This window comes from Felis catus, chromosome C1 (genome assembly GCF_018350175.1).
Source record: "Felis catus isolate Fca126 chromosome C1, F.catus_Fca126_mat1.0, whole genome shotgun sequence".
Classification (NCBI taxonomy): domain Eukaryota; kingdom Metazoa; phylum Chordata; class Mammalia; order Carnivora; family Felidae; genus Felis; species Felis catus.
In genome coordinates this window covers 28,566,607-28,589,042 of record NC_058375.1, presented here as the reverse complement: position 1 = coordinate 28,589,042, position 22,436 = coordinate 28,566,607, and the positions used below count along the sequence as shown (strand labels likewise).

General features: G+C 53.6%; 1 long non-coding RNA gene across 3 annotated transcripts; it reads right to left on the bottom strand.

The window, feature by feature from the left end:
- Positions 1 to 6,782: 6,782 nt before the first annotated feature.
- On the bottom strand, positions 6,783 to 20,641 carry LOC109502237. 3 transcript variants are annotated; one of them, XR_006584163.1, is made up of 6 exons: positions 20,590 to 20,641; positions 20,197 to 20,291; positions 12,371 to 15,892; positions 9,278 to 9,418; positions 8,454 to 8,657; positions 6,783 to 7,208 (listed from the first exon to the last, which is right to left on the bottom strand). It is a non-coding gene; the product is annotated as an uncharacterized LOC109502237 (long non-coding RNA). The 3 variants fall into 3 exon arrangements; XR_006584164.1 differs by having other exon boundaries at positions 6,783 to 7,117; XR_006584165.1 differs by having other exon boundaries at positions 15,748 to 15,892.
- Between the last annotated feature and the right edge of the window lie 1,795 nt (positions 20,642 to 22,436).

Genomic DNA, 22,436 nt, shown 5'->3' with positions numbered 1-22,436 from the left:
CCATGTCTGTCGGTCTCACTCCAGCCTGGCCCAGGCCTTCTCCAACCACAAGTGGTCCCGGAATAACAGGCTTTCACTTCCCCAGGCTGCGACCTCTGGGTGGGCAGACCACAAACGCCTCACCCCAACCTGCACCACCTGCTTTTCTTTTTTTTTTTTTTTTTTTTTTTTCTTTAACGTTTATTTATTTTTGGGACAGAGAGAGACAGAGCATGAACGGGGGAGGGGCAGAGAGAGAGGGAGACACAGAATCGGAAACAGGCTCCAGGCTCCGAGCCATCAGCCCAGAGCCTGACGCGGGGCTCGAACTCCCGGACCACGAGATCGTGACCTGGCTGAAGTCGGACGCTCAACCGACTGCGCCACCCAGGCGCCCCATCACCTGGTTTTCTAAGTCCTCCTTTGGGGCACCGGGCATGAGGGAAGCCATGATGGGGCACTGGCAGGAAGCCTGGTCCCCAGAGGCAGAGAGGCCCGTGGGGAGGTTTCCGAGGCTTTTGCACCGTGGACTGTGGAGTCAAGTTCATCTGCGCGTGCATCGGGCGGCCGTGCACTAGCTCTGGAGAGTCATGAGGTCGTGAGCTCCCAGTCCATGGAGGTTTGCAAAAGGCTCTGACAAATGGTTTCTTGGGGATTTCTCACCGGGCAGAGAGCCAGGACCCTTATTGTCTTGTGTGTAAAAGGAGCATAATAGCCTCGACCTCACAAGGTTGTGTGTGGATTAAATGGGCTGTGCTCCGTGCACGCTGGGTCCCTCTGGGCTCTGCAGAAGCTGGTGGGCCCCCTCGGGCTATATGGCCCCGCCTGGTCCAAAGAGGTCACCCCAGCTTGGCGGGATTCTCCCCAAAGCTCTTCTGGTTCTCCGCCTTTTGGAGCTGGGGCTCCCCCAGCAGGGGGGCCTCTCCAAACCTCCTCCTGCAGTTGCGAACTCAGGCCTGGCTTCCGCTCCTTCCTGACTCAGTCTTCTCTTCTCCAGCCCACTCCCAATTTGCATTTAATCAACCTCATCTACATGAAACACCCAGCCCAGGGCTCCTGAATAGTGGGAACAGGTGCATGTTACCGTAGTCTTCTGAGAAGGGACTACGTACCTCACTCTTCCCCAGCTCAGGGCGACTCAGTGTCTTTACAGCAAAGCTCAGTCCTCTTGCTGATGTTTATGTTAAAGAGATCTGGGAGGCCGAGGGGACTGTATGCTTTATGTGGGCCCTGGGGAGGGAGGTGGCTGTGAGGCTGTATTAACAGAGGTCTGCTGTCCAGAATGAGGGAGGAGATGGGCTGTGCTGGCCGTGCCCTTGCCTGAGGTTTTGACACCACATTCTGGGGCATGCCAGGTTTGGCCTGGCAAGGGTTAGGGTGGCATCCCTCAGAGGGGGGTACTGTGATGGTCCCATTTTACACACGGGGAAACAGACTTGGGAGGTTCATGTACCATGTACAAAGTGACTCAGGTAGTGAATGGCTGAGGAAGGATGTGAGCCTCCGCAGTCTAACCCTGGCCGGATTGGCTAGGGGGAGAGCTGGATAGGACTGGACACTCTGGGTCCTCAGTGACCTGTTTCTAAACTGTCAGGACAGGGGCGCCTGGGTGGCGCAGTCGGTTAAGCGTCTGACTTCAGCCAGGTCACGATCTCGCGGTCCGTGAGTTCGAGCCCCGCGTCGGGCTCTGGGCTGATGGCTCAGAGCTTGGAGCCTGTTTCTGATTCTGTGTCTCCCTCTCTCTCTGCCCCTCCCCCGTTCATGCTCTGTCTCTCTCTGTCCCAAAAATAAATAAACGTTGAAAAACAAATTTTTTAAACTGTCAGGACAAACGCTGAGAGACACGGTGGAGGGCTTTATTGACAGACAGACTGGACGCAAAGCCTTGTCTTTGCCATCTCCCAGCTGAGTGACCTTGGGCAAGTTCCTTGACTTCTCTGAGTCTTATATCAACTGTAAACTGTGGGTGACGTTTGCGCCGAGCGTGGGGCTGTTTTGAGGACTCAATGAGCTAATGCGTGTAGAGGGACCGGCACCGAGCCTGGCCCTGACACATGGCCTGCTGGGGTTGGAGGTTTGTCCCCACACTGTCCCATCCCGCTGCCCTTGTTGCGAGGAGGCTGAGAGCAGGAGCCGACGGGCGGAGGGAGAAAGAGGCCCGAGCTGACAGCTGCTTCTCCTTTCCATCGCTCAGTCTTCTGAAGGCACGGGAAGCCCGTCTGCCTTCCTCCGAGGGGTCTGACAAGTGTAATCACACAGTTTAGCAGTAACAGCAAAGAGTCTCTGGATACGAGCTTTGTCACTGGCTGTGAGCGGGGCTGGCTGCGGGCATTGCCTCCAGAAGACACCTGTAGGAGATTTCCCCTTGATGCCCAGCCCAGCCTCTCCCTGCCACTCCCCCCCCTGCCAGAGCTGAGGCTGGCCTGACCCGGTGGGGCGCTCTGAGCCCTCAGGACCCGGCTCAGGAAGGGAGCTGAGCGGGGCTGTGGAGGGTCTGGGAGCTAGTGGAGCGCTCTCGGGGCCCGCTGGGGTCCCGGACAGGTGCGGGAGGGACAGGCAGCTCAGGGCGGAGGAGGCCGTGTCCTTCTGACCCCTTGTAAGTCAGGAAAGATGCTGGGTGGTCCTGCCCTGGGGGCTGCCCGGGATGGAATAACCTCGGGCAGGAATCACCTCTAACCCCTCCTCCCTGCTCCTCTTGGCCAATTGACCACCTTCCTTTTTATTTCCCTGGGAAAACAGAAGCAATCAGACGTGGACTTCACGGACCCCTACCACCACCTCTACAGAGGTCCCTGTGCCCACATGGTCTGTCCTCCCCCTGTGACTGCGGATGAGCCGCGCGGCTCCTACGCATGGCCACCCCCTGGACTCCGTCCCCTTGAACCCACCTATGGGTGTGGCCCTGCTCCTGGCCCCTGCAGGGGGCCCACCACGACTGGATGGTTCCCTTCCCATCATAGATACAGTGCTCTGAACCCTACACCCAACCTTCCAAAACCCCCTCTCTTGACCTCACCCTCCCTGACAGCTTCAGGCCCGCTTCTGGGCCAACTCCCAGAGAGGGTGCTAGTGCCCGCTGGGTCCAGGCCTTCCCTTCACTTTCTCCCATGAGCCTCTTCCGCCAGAACTGCTCTGCTCAGGGTCCTGGTCTTCTTCCACCTCCACGCTGTCAAACGCAACGGGCAGCCAGCAGCAGGGGCCACGCCCTCCTCCCTGGTGCCCTTTCTTCACTTGGTTTCCTCCCCTCGGCCCCCTCGGCAGGCCTTTCATTGTGTCCCGGCCCCTGGACATCGAGGGGCCCCAGGGTGTGGGCCGCAGTGCCTTCTCCTTCCAGCCAGCACAGCTCCTGCGTGATTCCAGTCCATTCCACCTGCTCCGGGGGCTCCGTGCACGGAAGGGGTTGCCAGCAGCGGTTGCTATAGATGATCACCGGCTGAGGTCTAGCCGGGGGCTCGCTGCCCCGTCTGCCTGGTACCTTGCAATCTAACCCCCAATCCACATCCCTAAAGACGGCGGAGGCCTTCGTGCGCACTCTCACTCTGCCCTCTGAGTCCCTTCATTCACCGCTTCCACTGATGCTGCTGTGTGTCAGGCCCTGGGGCCACCAGCGCACAGAACAGGAATGAAATGAGGTACAGCTCCCGCCCGTGGGACCCAGTGCTCTAGAGGGTAATAATGGCTCTTACCATTGCTGGGGCTTCTATGCCAGACAGTGAGTCGGAGGCTTCTGTCTTCACCTATCACCGTCTCCGTGTGTAGACGTGTAAACGGAGGGGCAGAGAGGCTGAGTCAAGGTATGGTGGACATGATTTGAGAATCCAGGTCGTTTGGTTTAAAAGCCTGAGCGCCCTCCCAGGGAGCCATCCCACCGCACAGAAGGGGCACAGGACATCTGCCTGGAGCTCCTGTCTTCCCACCCCCAGAGGGAGCCACGTGGCCCAGCCCAGCCCAGGGGCAGGCGTCACATGGCACCTCCCGTGGGACCAGCCTTACGGAGCACGTGGACGCCTGCTCCCCAGGGTGAAGCGCCCAGGACCCAGGATGGGTGGGGGTAGGGCCCGTGCCCTGGGGATGCCCCTGCATCGGAGCAGCCCCGCCCACCCCCCCCCCCCTTGCCACCTCTGTTCTCTTTCTTCCTGCTCCCAAGTCACTGGGTGACAGCCCGCTCCTCCTTCCCGAGGAAGCTGCGATCTGAGTCAACACTGGGGCCTCCACTGGAGCTGCTCAGAGGAGGCTCCACAGAAACCCTGCCACTGTGGGTCCAGGGTCTTGAAATCTCTGAAATAATTTTTGGGCAAACACCTCCCACTCGCAGACTCTCCACTGGCACCAAGAAAGAGCCGCCCGCAGATGCAGGGGCCCCAGGGTCGGCTTTAACTCCCACTGCTGTCTCCTGCAAGCCCTTCCGTGAGGAAGCTGGTGTTTGAAAACGTGCATGTGCAGAAGCGTGCCTCGTGTGTACGTAGGGGCTGCGGGGATGTGTGTGCACCGCTGTGTGCGTGTGTCTCCCTGAACGTGTCTATTGATTAGCTCTTGCCGCACAGCAGAGCGCACCAGTTATCGTCGTCCACGCGTCTGGATTGCCTGGGGTGGCTGATCTGTGCCGGGCTCTGCTCCACGCGTCTGTCACCCCCCCTGCTGGAACCGGCGGGCTGGCCCAGGCACGTTCTTTCCGTGGTGTTGGCGTGAGGACAAGAGGGCAAGCGGGTGAGGTCTCGCCTGGGGACTGGCACTCTGTTGCATCCGCCTTATCCTATTGGCCAAAGCAAGTCACATGACCACACGCAAAGTGAAGGGGCCCGGAACTGTGTTCCGCTCCCCTCAGTGGGAAACACCAAACCATCACATGGCAAAGGACGGGGGTACAGGGAGCGGTGAGGGATTGGGGCTGACACTGCCTTCTGCCTTCGTATGCGTGTGTATATGTTTGCACGAGCTCTTCCACGTGTGTGGGCAAGATGTCTGTGCAGGTGCATGGGCGTAGATAGCTGTAGGTGTGCATAGGCGCCCTTTCACATGTATGTCAGTGCGTGCAGAGCTCTGCGCGTGCACGAGAGTGTCAAGCTGCGCACGGGCCTGCGTTTCTTTGGGCGAGGCAGCATCCTTCAGACACACATACGCGGCCGCCAGCCCGGTGACGCCAGAAGAGCCGACAGGCCAGTCCTACGAAGTGAGTTAAACCCTCACAGAGATACCTGTGGGGCCCTCCACCAGTCTCGTGCCATCCGCACGTGCTTGGGAGCTCTTGCTCTGTTAGTGGCCCTGAGAAAATTCACTGGTCAGTTGTCTTGTAGTCTATTATTACCAGATGTATGTGTGTTCCAAACAATCGTTTTTAAATTGCCTCATTAGTCTGTCTCAACAGACCCAATCCCGCTACACTTGGCTGGCTCAGATTCTCTGGGACAGAGCTCTGGGCAGGCGGCTTGCTTGCTGATGCATTTCCTCGAAGCGGGTGCGGAAGGGAGGGGTCCCCAGAGGAGACGAGAAGGTGCCCCCCCCCACCACCTCCCCAAAGAGGCAGCACAGAAAGGTGTGGACTCTGGAGTTCGAGTTGGTTTCAAGTCCAGAAGCGGCCCTTTACAAACCGCATGACTTTGTGTAAGCTCCTTGAGCCTCAGTTTCCCCTTCTGCAAAACAGAGCCGTGGTCCCAGTATCATGGGTGGGTGTGAGACGGGAAGGGCACCGTGTGGTGTGTCAAGCATCTGCACGGTGCCCGGCCCGCCTGGCAGTGGCTAGAACACGGATGTCCCCTTCCCTCTGCTTTCTCAGAGAGCCTCTGAGCTCCGGGCAGAGGCTGGGCCACAGTCAGGGCTGAGCAACTGAATAGGTAGCACCGTGGCCCCGCCCACAGGAGGCCACCTGACTCAGATGACACGGGCCCTAGGGTCAGACTGGGCTCAAATCTCTGCTCTCCACCCCCGGTGGCTGGCTCACTGCCTGTCTTCTCTAAGGCCCCCGTGTGCTCCTCTGAAAGCAGGGATGATTAATAGTACTCAGCTTCCATGGTACGTTTCCTGCCCAATCAGAGCCCTTTCCCCCAAACCCCCAAACTCCATTTTACTCTTCTGGGATGAAAATCATCCTGAAGTCGACCCATGTCTCTGCCTCGCCAGCCGGGGGATCTTGAAGTTACAGTCTCTCTCAAGAGCTCCGCACGGGAGTGTCGGCACCCATTACGCCGTGCAGGGAAACAACTCTGGGCTTCTGAGTTGTCGCTTCCTCCTGTCATTAGCTGTCACTTCTCCGGCAGCCAGGGGCTGTCACTTCTCAGGCAGCCCCCGGATCTCTGTTCCTAACCCGCAGTGGACACTTTTCTTTGTAAAGGGCCATATAGTAAGTAATTTAGACTTGGTGGGCCACATGTGGTACCTGCCCCATGCTCTTTGTTTGCTTCAACCCTTGAAACGTGTAAAGCCCATCCTTAGCTTGGCAGCCACACAAAAGTCCTGTGGGCTGGAAGTGGCCCATGGGATGTGTTTGCCGACTCCTGGAGAGGCAGGTACACCGGCGAGTTAAACACGTACCTCGAGGGAGCCAAAATCAAGAGTCGGACCCTTAACCGACTGAGCCACCCAGGCGTCTCTAAAAATTTTTAAACAAAATATGACACGTGTTCGTGATTACAAAAATGAGTCACAGAAACAAACCAAGGAGAAAGTAAAAAAAAAAAAAATCACCCAAAACCCTGCTCCCAGAAACAACCCTGGGTACCGTGTTGGTGAACATTCTCAGCCACCTCTGTCTGATTGTAAACACATATGGACGCAGTTTTGAATGAACGGGAGCAGACGCCACAGGCTGTGGTGTAAAACGCTTTTTTCTCTCGACAATATGTTGTGGACATCTTTCCATGTCAATAAATACAGAGCGGCAGCTTCGTGTTAAACGGCTGCACGAGCCTCTATCGCGTGTACGATCGGGGCTTGGAAATGCAAACCGGCATTCGGTCCCGCGTGGCTCCCAAAGTGAGTGTTGGTGGGACCGTGCTCAGGGGACAGCCGTGGTGGCTGAGCCACGCCACGGCTGCCACAGACGGGGTCTCAGACTTGTCCTCGGAGCAAGTCCCTTGAGGGTGGGTCCCAGGGCGACCTTAGGCAGGGCTTTTGAAGAGGGTCAGTGGCCCCAGCTGGCTCCCTGAGAAAGTATTGCTGTCCTCAGGGACTCGGCTCTCCTGGGGTTCTTTTTGAGGTGCAGGCAGTCGTAAGGCTGGGCCATCGCTGCAGGGCTATGGGCATAAGTGGGGATGACCTGGGGGAAATCTTTCCAGAGCAGTCTGTGAGAACAAAGGTCAGTGCCCCCGCCCCACTGAAGCTTTTGGTGCAAGCAGAGGCTGGAGAGCTAAGAAGGTGCAGCTTCTCACCTGCTCCCCAGGGACAGGCGGGGGCCCCAGCTGCCGCCTCTGTGATTTGCATTCAGCCCTTGTCTCTGACAAACTCCACAAGCAGCAGCCTGCTCCCAGAGATGTGCTATTTTAAGTGCTTCCCCTCCGCCCCTAAGGGTGCCATGTGTTTATCTTGCTTTCGAGTTAAAAGGGAAAATCAATTTCACTCTTACCTTAGGAAGGTTTGGGGGTGGGGGCGGGGGGGGGTGGCTTCATTTCATTAAAATGAAAGTGGGAGTGGGGGCGTTGGGGGGGGGCTTCAGAGTCCCGCCCTCCACCCCCCTCCCCCCAGGCCAGTTGTGAATAAACAATAGCCTGGGTCCACCCAGACTGTGGGTCCCAGGAAGCCCCCGGGGTTAACCTGAAAGGGGCCAGGGGCCTGTAGGTTACAACCTCTTATCCCACAGCGAGGAAGGGAGGAGCCAAGCTCATCAGTGCTTGTGTGTGTGTACGTGTGTGTGCACACACGGCTGGAACTGGTCCAAGGATACATGGGTGTGTGGGCCTGGCTTGGCCCTGAGCTCCAGGCACCATTCTGTTGGACGGACAAGGACTGTAGGTCTCGGCTGGGCCACCTTCCTCATCCCCCACCAATGGCTGCCTCCTCGGTGGTCTGCATTTCTACCGTCCATCTTCTCGGCCGGGGAATCCCAGCTCCAGCCTTTGGTACAAAGGCCTGCTCAGGCTGCCTCCTGCTCTGAGATGGGGGCCCCTGGGGGCTGAGCTGCTGAGGTAGCCAAACAGAGCATGCCATCCGCAGGGCAGAGGTGTCTGACCAGAGAAGGGCCAACCCGGGGTCCCTCTTTCCTGGCTCTGGAAGTTTTCACTGAGAAGAGCCTTTGGAGTAGAAGGTGTAGGAAAGGAGCTCCTTGGGGGTGGGGGGCGGATTCTGGAGACGGGGTCTTCCTGCAGAGCAGTAACCCTCGGAGTAAAAGGTAGCCATCTTCTCCCAAAGACCACCAGCCCTGACTGAAGGCTGCTGGGTAAGAGCGTAGGTTTGTGGACTGCTTTTCTCCCCCGTCCACCCACATATTTAACGAACATTTACGGACAAGCCTTGGGTTCCAAGCAATTTAAAAACCTCCTCACCTTCCCTTTGAATGCCCCCTCCCTTGCATGGGGCTGATGGAGACTGCAGCGACAGGGGCTAGACAATGCTCCTGTCCTCAAGGAGCTTCCGACCCAAAGGGGACCAGACCTGGGACCAGACGCATCGAGGCAGGTGCTCTGATGGGATCGTGAGCCAAATGCTGTGGGAACGCACGCGTGGGGATGATTCCCTCTGATGGAGACCTGCAGGAGAGAGGCTCACGGGAGAAGTGGGGCTTGACTTGTCCCTGAAAGGGTGAGCCAGCCTTTAAAAGGTGCTGAAGCAGGTGACACGTGGCCCAGCCCGGGGGAGTGGCTTGACAGATGTTCAGTGATCCCATGTGCGTGGTGGGTGGGTGGCAGTGAGTGGGCTGGGGCAGGGCAGGGGGAGGGGCTGAGGATCTGGAAGGTTTTGAGGAGAGGAGTGGAAGAGTCTCAACTGTTGTCTTGAGGAGATCACTTTGTAAGAGTGGGCGGGGGGATGGATTGGCCCCGGGGGAGCAGTAGGGTTTGGGGAGCCCTCAGGGGGGCTAGCAAAACAGCCCAGGATGGAGAGAAGGAGCAACGGCAGAGGCAACTGAAGGGTCTGGGCAGGGCGGGAGAAGTGTTGTCTACGATCACTTTGTGACAGCAGGATGGGGGGTGGTACTTGTAGAAGTGACAATGGCGGGGTTCCCACCACCAGCTCACAGGACCCATGGGTTGGAGATGCCCATGAGGTCATGCGGTCCACACTCCTGCCCCTGCCCCTGTGCCTGAACCCCCTTGTAAGCCACCTGGGCTTTGGGACTGCAGTGAACGCCTCCGCCAGGATTCAAACATACCGGAACATTCCACCACACTCTTCTGGTGAAGTGGTGTTCACTTCCTTCCAGCTGGATGCTTCCGGCTGTTACAAAGGTCGCCTTTCAATTCAAATGAAACTTGCCTCTCCACCGCCTCCCTCAGTCTGTCCAATTCTGTTTCTTGGAAGAAAACAGAAAGAGTCTGATGCATATTTCATATGCCTGGTCATCAGGTACTTGATGGCAATTCTCCTGTCCTCCCAAACTCTTTTTATCTCCGGGCGATATTGTAAAAATGGTAATAATGTGAACATTTATTGTGCTTTTCCTGTTCCAGGCGCTGTGCTGAGAGCGTCACATACGCCGTCTCAGGGGCTGGATCATGAGTAGCTTTGAAACGTCTTTGTAAGGGGTTCCATTGTAATCCCACAGGCGTGAGGGCTCACTGCAGACTTTTAAGTAGGGAGGGGATATTTTAGGAAGACCACTCAGGTGGCCAGTGCAAAGAGTGCCAGAACGGATGCGGTGAAGTGAGGAGGCTGCTGGAATAATCCAGGGGAGGAAGGAACAGGGTCTGAATTTGAGAAGTGGTAAAAGGTGCGGCAGACAGGCATAAGGTGAGAGACATTCAAGGTCAAGTCAATAGGAGCTGGGAGGGGTTGGACATGGGAGGTGAAGGAGAAGAAGAGTCTAGGGTATCTTCAGATTTTTTTTTTAAAGTTTATTTTATTTTTGGGACAGAGAGAGACAGAGCACGAACGGGGGAGGGGCAGAGAGAGAGGGAGACACAGAATCGGAAACAGGCTCCAGGCTCCGAGCCATCAGCCCAGAGCCTGACGCGGGGCTCGAACTCCCGGACCGCGAGATCGTGACCTGGCTGAAGTCGGACGCTTAACCGACTGCGCCACCCAGGCGCCCCCAGATTTTTATCCTAAGTGGATTCTATGAAACAGAAAGTCTAAGGAGCATATCTGGATCATTTTGAAGGCGAAGAGAAGGAGAGATTACATTTGGCTTTGCACATATGGTGTTGTAGATGCCACTGGGACACTATTTATTGACTTTAACACGCCTCTGTTTAACATTTATTGAGGATCAACTACGTACCAGGCACTTCGCTAGATGGTAAGGTTATGAAAATTTGGTCACTCTTGTTCTTAAGGGGCTTACTATCTAGTGGAGGGAGACATACATGTAAATTGACAAGTGTAAAAAAAATGACTACTGGGGCACCTGGATGCCTCAGTCAGTTGAGCAGCCGACTCTTGATTTTGGCTCAGGTCATGATCCCAGAGTTGAGAGATCAAGCCCCGTGCCGGGCTCCACACTGGGCGTGGAGCCTGCTTAAGATTTTCTCTTGCCCTCTAACCCTCCCCCGCAAAAAAAAATAGTACTACAGGGTTTTCTTTAGGAAGTGAATGGATAAACTGTGATACATTCGGACGAAGGAATATTCTTCACTACTAAAAAGAAATGAGCTATCAAACGCTCATGAAAAGACACAGAAGAAACTTAAATGCACATTGTTAAGTGAAAGAAGCCAATATGAAAAGCCTACACACTGTGTGATTCCAACTATCTGACATTCTGGACAAGGCAAAACTATGAAGCTACAGTAAGAAGATCAGTTGTTGCCAGGGGTTAGGAGGGGGGAAGGGACGAGTAGGCAGAGCACAGAGAACTTTTAGTCAGTGAAGCTACTCTACGATACTATGATGGCGGATAAATGTCATCGTACATTTGTCAAAACGCTTAGAGTGTCTAACACCAAGAGTAAACCCTAATGTGAACTGTGGGCTTGGTGTGATCATGCCTTGTCAATGTGGGTTCACTGATGGTAATAAATGTGCCATTCTGGTGGGGGGAGTTGATATAGGGGAGCAAGTGCATGTGTGGGGACTGTGGGTATTTGGAAACTATCAGTACTTTTTGCTTAATTTAGCAGTGAGCTCAAAACGGCTCTAAAAATAAAGTCTATTTTAAAAGTGAGTATTACAAGATGCTAAGATTGAGATCTGTGTAGGGACTAGAACTCTGAAGGGGGAGGGGTGGTCGGGAAGGGCGTCATCATGGAGGGGACCTTGACTTGTGAGAGACATTCAGTGGAGACCAGTCTGTAGCTCAGAAGAGGGCTCTAGGCGGGCAATAAGGACTTGGAATTCATTGGATCATCCGTGGAAGCCAGGGGAACATGGGAAGAGTATATGAAGTTCAGAAGAATGGAATCATGAAGGTGGGACCCCAGCTATGCCAGTGCCTGAGGGCCGGGAAGACCTTGGAGAGGGTGAGAAAGGAAGAAGGAGGATGAGACGAGAAGGACCCTGGGTGAAAGGAACATGCTGAAAAGTGGAGAGTGTATGAGAGTGGCACTGGGGAATGGGAAAATAAGGGAAATAGATAAGTCCCCGAGAGTCCGTTGGAACCCATGGACTAGAGCAGACATAGGCTGGGTCATCTAAAAATGAAAAATTGTTCAGGGACCAGGAGTGCTGGACTATAGCCTATTTTGTCTGTCTAGGAAATCTAAAATAAGAAAACTGTTGGCCAGAAGGAAGTTGATCACGGAGCAGAAGAGAGTGGGAGTCCCCAGAGAAAAGAGAGGCGGTGCCCATCCCAGGGAGGTCTAGAAGACAAGAAACCGTGACCTTCTGGAAATTCTGTTCCTAAAGACACATACAGAGCTTTCAAGCTATAAGATTTGGAGTTTTCTGGTCCCAATGGCAAGAGCTTCTCAAGGGCAAGAGGAATGGATGCAGAAGGCTGTGGTGGTCTCTAGTCTGTTCCACCAGACGTCTTTGTTCTGAGTCTGTTTGCCAAGCAGCCTTCCAGCGCTTGTGCAGATCTGCCCTTAAGTTGCCAGGGCCTGAGTCCAGCCTTTTCCAGTGGAGACTAAGAATTTAGATACCTCCAGCTGCTCATGGAATCCCCTACATGCCCTTTCTTCTCACTTGACCTCATGCTCCATTGACAGAATGAAACTCCTTCACCTTCTGCCCCCACCACCAAATCTACTCAACTACAGATACTCGTATCAAAACCTACAGTTGGTATTTTCCTTTCCATAACATGGTTGGAAGACTTTGCGCATATGTCCAAATCCTCCATTTATGCCCTGGACTCAAACCAGCTCACCCTCCTCAGGGCTTTGCACCTTCCTTCCCTCTTGCCGCTCTCCGCGATCCTCCTCACCTACAGATGTGCATGTTCTGGAATGACATCTTTTGAAAACCCCTATAATTGGTCAGACACCTTGCTCCAAGCATTGTCCCATTTCCCTGCTTGTCTGTACAGCGAGATAGGTCAAACAAATAATTGCCTACAATTGCTGTCATCACGTCTCCACCTCTGATTCTCCCTCTCACCTTTTCTACCTGGGCTTCCATTCCCACCATCCCACCAAAAGTCCTCTTGGCAAGATTACCTGGTGATCCCCGTCCTGCCAAATCCAACGGTTGCCCCTCATTGGCACTCAACCCTGACGGCTCCTCCCTGTACCTTAAAAAGACTCCTCTTTTGGCTTCTGGGACACCCACTCTTCTCAATTCTCTCCCACTTCATGGGTCTCTCTTCAGTGTCTCTGGCAGGCTACACATCCTCTACTTGTTGGATGACCAGGAGTTTCCCAAACTAGGTCCTCAGCCTTGACTGAGCCTCATGCTCACCTGTCAGGCTGCATAGTTGTCAACACTCCGCGGACGTCTGTCAGGACTCTGGGATGGCACATGGCCAAAGCTGAGCTCTTAATTTCCTCCAGAAATCGGTGCCCCGTCTCAGGAATGGGAACACCATCTTCCCCAGTGCTCAAACCAGATGCTTGGGAGCCACCTTTGATTCCTCCCATGTTTTGTCTTACAGTGAGGCCAACTATGACTTCCGCTGGTTCTACCTAGAAATTATAATCTGGCTTTGCCAGATTCTCTACATTTCTGTAGCTACCACCTGTGGATACTTCATAGCATGCCCAGGGCACCCGATCCTCCAGTGGCGGCGTCCTTCTCCAGGAATTCCTCTCCGTTGAAGAGAACCCTCTTTTGTTTGAGGCTACGTTCCCTCCCCAGGCCCACACCCCGTCGTCCAGAGACTGGTTGAGTCTACGGTCTGAAAGCCTGACCCTCTGGCTTCCATTTAGGACAGCTCCAAGGACGTCTCCCAGCTTGGTGGCTTCCCTTGAGGGGAGCTGAGGGCTCTCAGTTGCAACTTGTTCACAGTTGGTAAGTTGTGCCTGCTTTCCTCACTCCCCCACAGGTGTCGTCCCTGAGCGCAGCCCCCAGGAAATCACCTGTATGCAAATCACAGAATTCCAGAGTCTGTCTCCAGGGAAAACAATCTACACTAGTCAAAACCGCCATCACATCTCCCCCACAGCCCTGCGATAGCCATTCTGCTAGTCTCTCTGCTTTGGCTGTTGCCTCCCTCTAATGCATTCTCCAGGTAGCAACCAGACTGCTCTTCATAAAACAAGAACCACATCATCGACTCCCCTGCTTTAAATCTCTGTTCATTCACCGTTGCACTTGGACTAAAGTCCAGACTGGGCCCAGGCGGCGGCGGGTGGGGGGGGGGCCTGAGCCTGCTAGTGTCTCTGGCCTCATCTCCCACCACTCAACGGTTTGCTCAGCTCTGCGGCAGCCACACTGGCCTTTCTGTTCTTTAACCACCCCAAGATGCTGCCCGCTTTAGAGTCTTTGCATTAGCTGCTCCCTTGGCCTAGAGTGTTCTTCCCCCCAATCTCCCCATGGCTGGCTCCTTCATTCAAACCCCAGTTCAAATGTCACCTCCCTGGAGAAGCTTTCTCCGACTGCTTGCTCTAATATAGGTTCTCTATGTAGGATTCTCTGTCACTTCATCCTCCCTTGTTGTCATCACAATACTTACACACATGAAATCTTACAGTCTATCTACTTCTGGGCCTATTTTAATCTGTGCCCCTGTGCCTCTAACGCAATCTTCTTTGAGAGTAAGGACTGTGCCCGTATCGTGGAGTGCTTTAGTGCTGCGTCTGCAATAGCCACAAGTATGCAAGGGTGTATCAAGATGAATGAATGAAGGAATGAATGGAAGTTTCCAGGAGCCAGCATGCCAGGATCTAATCACTCTTGAGTCCTCCCGAAAGAGGTTCAGATTCAGCGAAGGTCTTGTTGGGACAAGGCTCTAAGCCACTTCAGTCACCAACATCAAGGGCCAAAGGGAAGTCAAGTACAGGAAGGACACAAATCACTCAGCAGATTTAGTAACTAGGAGATTATTGGTGACCTCGAGGAGAACAGCTTCAGTGGAGTAGAGGAAGCGGAGGAATTAAATTGCAGCAAAATGGGAGTGAATAGAAGGGCAAGAAATGAATACAGAAAACTCTTGGAAGGGATTTGTCAGGGATGGAAAATAAAGGCTCACTTGTTTTCTGTTGATTGCTTGAGATGGGCTTTGCTTGGTTATAATCTAGGGGAAAATTGCTGATCTGGTACTGCCGTGAGCATCCACTAACACTCTTAGGGGCTGCTGGTGGTGCTAGGCTCTTCTCTAAGCTCTTTATGTATGCATTTGTTTTCTGTTACTAGGGAACAAATCGCCACAAACTCGGCAGCTTGCAACAACACATATTTATCATCTTATAGTTTCTGCGGGTCAGGAATCCTGATATGGCAGAGTTGGGTCCTCTGCTCTGGGTCTCAAAGCTTACAGTCGAGGTGGCAGCTGGGTTGAATTCTCATCTGGAGGCTCAACTGGGGCAGACTTCACTTCTACACTCACTCAGATTGTCAGCATAATTCATTTTCTTGTGGTTGTAGTGCTGGGGCTGTGGAGTCTTGGTGGCCATTGGCTAGAGGCTCCTCTGAGGTCCTAGAGGCCACCTGCAGTCTCTGGAGGATGCCCAGGGTTCCCCAGTGTGCCTGATTACTCCATGAAGCCAGCAAGGAAAGTCTGTACCTCGAGTCTTCTAAGACAGAGTCTTATGTAATGTGACATAATTATGGGAGTGACATCCCATCACCTTTGCCATATGCCATTGGTTAGAGGAGCAAGTCACAGGTCTCACCTCTACTCATGCCAGGGGATTTCACAAAGGCCTGAACAGGAGGAGATGGGGATCTTGAGGGACCTCAGAATCTATCCACTGAACTCATTTAATCCTCACAAAACCCCAGGAGGTGGACCTTACTGTTATCCTCATTTTATGGAGGAGAATACTGGCAGTGAGAGAGAAGGGGGGACAGACAGAGCAAGACCCATCAGGCAGCAGGAAAGGGGATAATGCAGAGCATAGCTGGAGAGTTCTACTGTAATCGGAGGAGAGACACCTCAGTCCCTGATACTGGAGAGGAAGGAGAGAAGGATCCAGATCAGCTCGTAAGATTGGGGCGAGTTCCTAGGCATCTGCCCAAGAGGCATAAAAATATATATCCGCACAAAGATGTGTATGCAAACGTTCACAGCAGCATCACTCCTCACAGCCAAAGAGCAAAAACAACTCAAATGTCCGTCACCTAGCGAATAAACAAAATGTGTTTTACCCATACGATGCGAGAGCATTTTGCAATAAAATGGAACCAGCTTCTGTTGCAGGCTGCAACATGGACGAACCCGAAGAAGAAGTCGGACACAAAAGATTACGCATTGTGCGACTCCATTTACGCTAAATGTCCAGGAAAGGCAAACCTGTAGAGACAGAACATAGATTCGTGGATGCCTAGGGCTTGGGATAGGAATGGAACACGACTAAAAGATTAGAACGGGCTGATGACTGCACAAGTCTGTCAAAACAGCAAATATCAGTAAATTGTACACGTCCACAGAGGAATTTTATGGCATGGAAATTACACCTCATTAAGCTGTTTAAAAAAAAGAGAGAGGGGCAGTGAGTTGGTGGAGTACTTCCCACCCCCGCCAAAAGGCCTTTTCCTCTCCCACCCAGGTCAGGTCATATGCTGAGAGTGAGGAGTGTGGCGTGCGGGTGAGGGGGGTTGTCCAGAGGGGACAAGGACTAAAAAGCCAGGAGTGGGGACTAGAGACGTAGCTGATGTGTGGAAGGCCCTTGCTGGGGGAGCGGAGACACCGAGCTTGACGTGTTCCAGTCTCCAGTATATTTTCCAGTCTTGCTTTCTTCAGAAACCCAAGTCCCTAAGCAGAAAAACAAGGGTCACGGTCTTAAGCCAGACTTGGCATTTTGCCGGATGGGATGGAAAAAAGGACAAGGAGGTCGAGGGTGTTGGGAGAGTGGGGTCAATAGGATGGCAGTGGCGACTCAGGACAGGGGAGGAAGCAGTGCTGGGGTTCCGGGGACAGCTGATGGAGGGGACAAGAGGCGAGTTCAGACATGGGGGTTGCAAGGAGGCCGCGGGCCAAGTATGGTGGGAGTGGGGGTGCGCGGGGACAGTGAGAGTGGGTGTTGCATACGCTTTTCCTTTCGTGTCCTCAATTGTCAACATCCTTCTGGAACCGTGGTGCCCCGGCCTGCGTGTGTCCCATCTGCGCCGTTACTCGCTCCCACGGCAGAGAGCTGACTGGTCCTGAGCTTACTGTCCAACTCACAGCCCTAAAGCTCTGTATGCAGTAGGCGCGTCCGTAAGGCGGCAGTTGGGTTTAGGACCCAAGGGCAAATTGCACATTTACGCTTGTGCCGCTCTAGCCTGTAAACCTCAGCCCGTTGGTCCAGCCGGAGGACGTCTGTCTGATCCCACCTCCTCGGTGGTGCCTGTCTCCGGCTGTGTACCGTGTACCTGTCTGCCAGCAGGTGCTTTCTGGTCCTCTCTGTCACCGGTGTCCCGGGCCACCAGAGCGCCTCATGCTGACTGTGGCTGGAGCTCTTGGATCGTCCATCCCAGGAAGGAAAACACAAACACTGCAAAGCCCTCGGGTCTTCAACCTCTTGGTTGGGGAGTGGGGAGCAATCTCTTCCATCGGGTGCCTCCCTGGGGTTCAGAACCTCCTGTCCCCAGCCAGCCGGCCCTTTGGAGGTGAAGGCGAGTCCACCCCAGCCTCCCTTTCACGCTCCAAGTCCCACAGGAAGGAGGATCGATGCTTTCTGTCTCCCGGAGACAGACCACGCATTCCTGCAGGGCTATTGACAGCCTCGGCGCTCTCTCTCGTATCTTCCATACTTCATTTGTGAAAAGAACTGTAATTACCCTCAAGGAGTCATTGGAGAAAAGTATACAAATTGAAAAGGACTGGAATTGGGCACCTCTGGCTGCGGAGAAAACACTTTCCATATTGAACCGTTCTCTCTCGGGCCCGAACATTCCCGTTTGCTCGGCCCTTAGCTTTTCTGCCGAAAACTGTGGCAGCCTTTGTGCCCGCCCTGACAATGGGCGTTTCACACGGAGGGCAGCGAGATTAATGAAAGACCAGAGTTTTCCATTTCTCCCTTCCACAGCTAACTACTTTCCTTTCAACTCCTACTGCTAAATAGCTCAGACAATTAATAAAGCTTCGGTTGTGCTTTGGGGTTTTTTTTTTTTTGTTTGGTTTTTTGTTTTTTGTTTTTTTTGTTTTTTTTTTTCTCTCTCTCTCTCCTTTTCTTCCCACAGGGTTATTGACACGGCCTTGTTAACTGGTCCGGAGACTTAGATCTTGCCAAGAGTGGAGAGTTCTACGATCTGGGGAAGAAAATGTCCCTGTTGCGGGGCAGTTATCTGAGGTCGAGACGCTGAGAGCCTTGTCCCAGGCCCTGCAAGGTGACCCTGGGCCTGGGCCAGCCTCTGAGCTCCCTGCCCAGCTGCCTGACCTGACGGTGCCTTGGCCTTGAGGCCTTTTTGTTTGGGGAACTGTATTATTCATTCCCTGGGGCTGCTGTAACAAATGACGTCAAACCTGGTTGGCTTGCAACAGCAGAAATTTATTCTCCCACAGTTCTGGAGGCCAGAAGTCCAAAATCAAGGTGTTAGCAAGGTCGGATCCTTCCGGAAGCTCTGAGGGAGAATCTGTTCCATGCCTTTCTCCTAGCATCTGGTTATGGCCCGCAGTCTTTGGTGCTCCCTGGCTTGTCGATGCATCATTTCATCTCTGCTCTGCTTCCCCCACCTCCCTGCTTCCCTGCATCATCTCCTTTTCCATCTCTTATAAGGGCACTTGTTGGTTTTAGGGGCCACCATGATCTAGGATGATAATCTCATTTTGAGGTCATTACCTTAATCACTTCTGCAAAGACCCTCATTCCAAAGAAGGTCACAACCAGAGATTCCAGGAGGACGTACATTGCGGGGGCACAACTCAAACCGTTGTAGAACCCAACAGAACTCCTCTGCCCCCCGGAATTCAGAGCTTGGGCCGCTTCAAGCCCCATTCTCTGCCTAGTGCCAGAGGCTAAAGCCCACTGTATGCTCACAGCAGCCGTCGGGGAGCAGGTGGGGGTGGCCATGGGGCAGGCGGGAAAGGAGGAGGGTGAGCACAGACCATTGCAGCCGTGGACTCCCACTCACCTGCTCCCCGGCTGTCCAGCCTCCTGAAGCGAACCCTCAAATACCAGCTGGGATTTGAAGAAGCTGCTCAGGACCACCCCCGTCCCCCCAACCCATTTCCTTTCTATCCTGTTTCCCCAGCTCTGAACTCTCAACCTTGGGGCACTGAATTCTCCCCTCGTTTTTGCCCTTGGACCTCTGTTCTTGCAGACTCTGCTGGGTCTCCCCTTAGCCCTGCCTCCTTCTACTGCCCCGGGGGACAATCATAGCATTAGGAGCACATGTCTGGAGTGCTTATTCTGTGCCAGGCACCGTTCGAAGCACTTCGTACACATTAGCTCCTTTAATTCTTACAACAGCCCTATGAGGAGGGTACTGTCAGTGCCACCCCCATTTTAGAGATGGGAAAACCGAGGCCCAGAAATGTCCAGTAATTTGGCTAAAGCAGGGTTTCTCAACCTCATCACTGCTGACATTTGGGGCTAATAATCCTTTGTTGGGGGAGCTATTCTGTGTGTTGTAGGATGTTTAAGTGGCATCCGTGGCCTCTGCCCACTGGATGCCAAGATCACCGCCACCCCCTCAGTCGTGACAACAAAAATGGCTCCAGACATTGCCAACGTCTCCTGGGGTGCGGTGAAACCACCCCAGGGTGAACCCCCTGGCCTAAGGCCATGTGGTAGTGACTGGAGAATCTAGGATTAAAGCTCAGCAGGTCTACACCTGGTCCAGTAGTCCCCCCTAATCGATGCCTATTCTGGATTTCGATCCGTGCAGGCACTACACGTTCAAGGTTAGGGCTGACACCGTAGCTTATACCCCATGAAATCTAATGTCCATCCTTGCCTGACACTTCACACCGAGACAGGCTAACCAGGCACGGGGAGGAGGGGTGCACACTTTCTAGGGCAGCCCGGGGTCTCCAGCCCTGCACCGCTCCTGGCCGTGGCCGTGCCTCCTAGCTGCCCGAATGGCTCAGCAGTGGGGCGTGGACACCACAGCTCCATGTGCATCGCGACCCTGGATTCACAAGTATACCCTGGGATCCTCCCTCGTTTCCGGTTCTCAGGACAGGGGGCGGGGGTAAGGGGATTCGCCCCCTTGATGGCCTTCTAGGGACGGTGCAAGGACTCTACCTGTTCTCCTTAAGCACATGAGAGATTCCCGCTTGTGCTCCTGGGGGAGGGGATGGCCTTTTGAGGTCTCTTCCAACCTGGCTTTTGTCCATTCTAGAAATGGTGAGGGTTCTGGAGTCTTCGGAGAAGGACTAGTAATTAAAAGGGCGAGTTAATTGCCCCTGGTGGTCATGGCTACTGCCCTTGGCTTATGGCCCTCCCTTTCACAAAGAAAAAAGAACGTATTAAACTAGGAAAGCCAGAGAGGGTTGTTTGTTCTGTGTTCCTTCCCCTTCGCCACCCCCCGGGCCCCCGCCCTCCAACCACACACACAAGTGGGGACAGTGATGGTGGAAATCTCTGCGTTTCTTTAACAAGAGCTCCTCTCTGCCTGATTCCATAACGAAGGAGAAAGGACCAGATCGTGTCATTCTCGGGGGAAACGTACCCACTCTTTCCAAACACACAGTGGCTCCGAGGCGCTAGCTGCTTTTCATCGTCTGCTATAATCGCTCGTTTTTTATTGGCACATAAAAGGGCTTCCTGTAAAACATATTAAAGCTTCCAATTCTGAATGAAAAGCACTTGATGTAAAATCTCTCCAGGAACAGGAGCCACAATCAAGCGGGGGCTGGTGGCATCTCCCCTGTGTGGGAGGGACAGAGCAGCCTGGACAGTGAGTTGACGCCACCCTTCAAGGAGCTGGGGCTGAGGAAACCACCCTGGGAGGACACAGCCTGGCTGCCCCAACCCCCGCCCCCCCCCGCCCCCCGCCAGGAACCTGGGCCTTCGCTCCTTCTCCTACGGGCTGAACCCTCCCCAGATGTATTCAGACACGTACCAAAGAAGATCCGAAGCCCCAGGCAAACATGATACATGGCTCCCGGATGCCTATTTTATTAGAAGATTCAGAAAAAAAAAATGTTATTATCTTTATGTGCAAACAAACATGGCAATATTAGGGAGTAGAATACAAAACACGTGTGCGTTTTTAGGATTAAAGCGCAGTTTCCGAGAAACTGCTCTGGCTCTGAGCAACGCTCCTGTCTAGTAGGGATCCTAGAGCAGAAAAGTTTGAGCCGCATTGATGTTTGGGTCCAAGCCCTAATTCCCTGGCGTTCAGAATCCTTTGTGATCTGGCTCCATCAGTGGAGTGGCAAAGTCCACTGCCTAGAACATAAGCTTCCCAAACGCAGGTGTATCTTTCCGAGGAGAGAGAACTCGGGCCAGAGGGGAGACAGGGTCCCGCATCACACGGCTAGGTGTGATGTCAAGCCTGAGCCTCCTGCCTCAGCCGTGCTGTTTCTGGAGTTCCTGCCCTCCCCGCAGCCCCCTCTCTAAAGGAGTTCCTATTATTATACCCATTTTACAGATGGGGAAACTGAAGCACAGAAAGGTTAAGCAACTTGCCTGAGGTCACACAGCCAGGAAGTGGAGGAATGTAGCATCCGAACCCGGGTGATATCCGGCTGCAGGACAAGCATACGTCTGCCTCTTAAGCTTCTCTGTATCTGTTTTGTCTTTAGTGTTCTCCGAGAGTAGTCTTTAGACCAGCAAGGTCAGGATCATCTGGGACCTGGTTAGAAATGCACATTCTCTGGGCACCTGGACGGCTCAGACAGTTAAGCATCCGACTTTGGCTCAGGTCATGATCTCACAGTTCGTGAGTTCGAGCCCCGTGTCAGGCTCTGCGCTGACAGCTTGGAGCCTGCTTCGGATTCTGTATCTACTTCTCTCTCTCTGCCCCTCCTTCACCTGTGCTCTCTCTCTCTCTTTCTCTCTCTCAAAAATAAATAAATAAACAAAAAAATACTTAACAAAAAAATGAAGCGCACATTCTCAGTCTGGACCCTGGACCTTCTGAATCAGAAACGCTGGGGGTGGAGAGCAGTTGTCGGTGGTTTAGAAAGCCACACAGGTGATTTAGATTCCTGCGTAAGTTTGAAAATCACTGCTTTCGAGGGTTAAAGTGAAATAATGTTTATAAAATTCTTAGCGCAGCATTCAACAAACGTTAGCTATTATCACGACCAGCTTTATTTGATAAGAGTGAAAAAACCGTTGTGGGGAATATAAAAAAACACCTGTCTCCTTGGTAAAGAGCCATGGAAAGCAACTTACACTGGCAAAAAAAAAGAAGAAAAAGTATTCAAGTGCACTGGGGGGAGAGATACCGACAAAGCCGTCATAGTGGTGCACCTGGCACCTGGAACTTGATCCAGTGCAAATAGATGTACCCCCCCACCCCCGCCAAAGGGGCAGAGCCCATCTCGTCATTTGAAGGACGCCGTTGCCTCCTCCTGGAACCTGATATGATCTGGTTAACGAGCTGGCCGGCTGATTCACTGGCTGGCTTAAAGCTAGACCTCACCCTGGTCCTCTCCTGGGCACCCCCATCCCTGCCCACATGGGCTCCGCCCCACGACAAGGACGCCACGTCCCTTGGCCTCCTATGCTTGCTCAGATCTCATGAAGACACTCCCCTTCGGGCGTGACCTGCCCCCTTGTCACTGCGTGTCACCCTCAGTCGCGATGGGCTTGCCCTTCCCCGGGCCCGGCATGTAATTGGCCTGGCATTACCCCGCAGTCTCCTGGGAATTGCTTCTGTCAGGAGCAGAACAAGCTTATCTGTTTAGCCTGAATTATGTCACCATGTGCTCAATGTAAATCTGACCGCCTTCCCGAAGC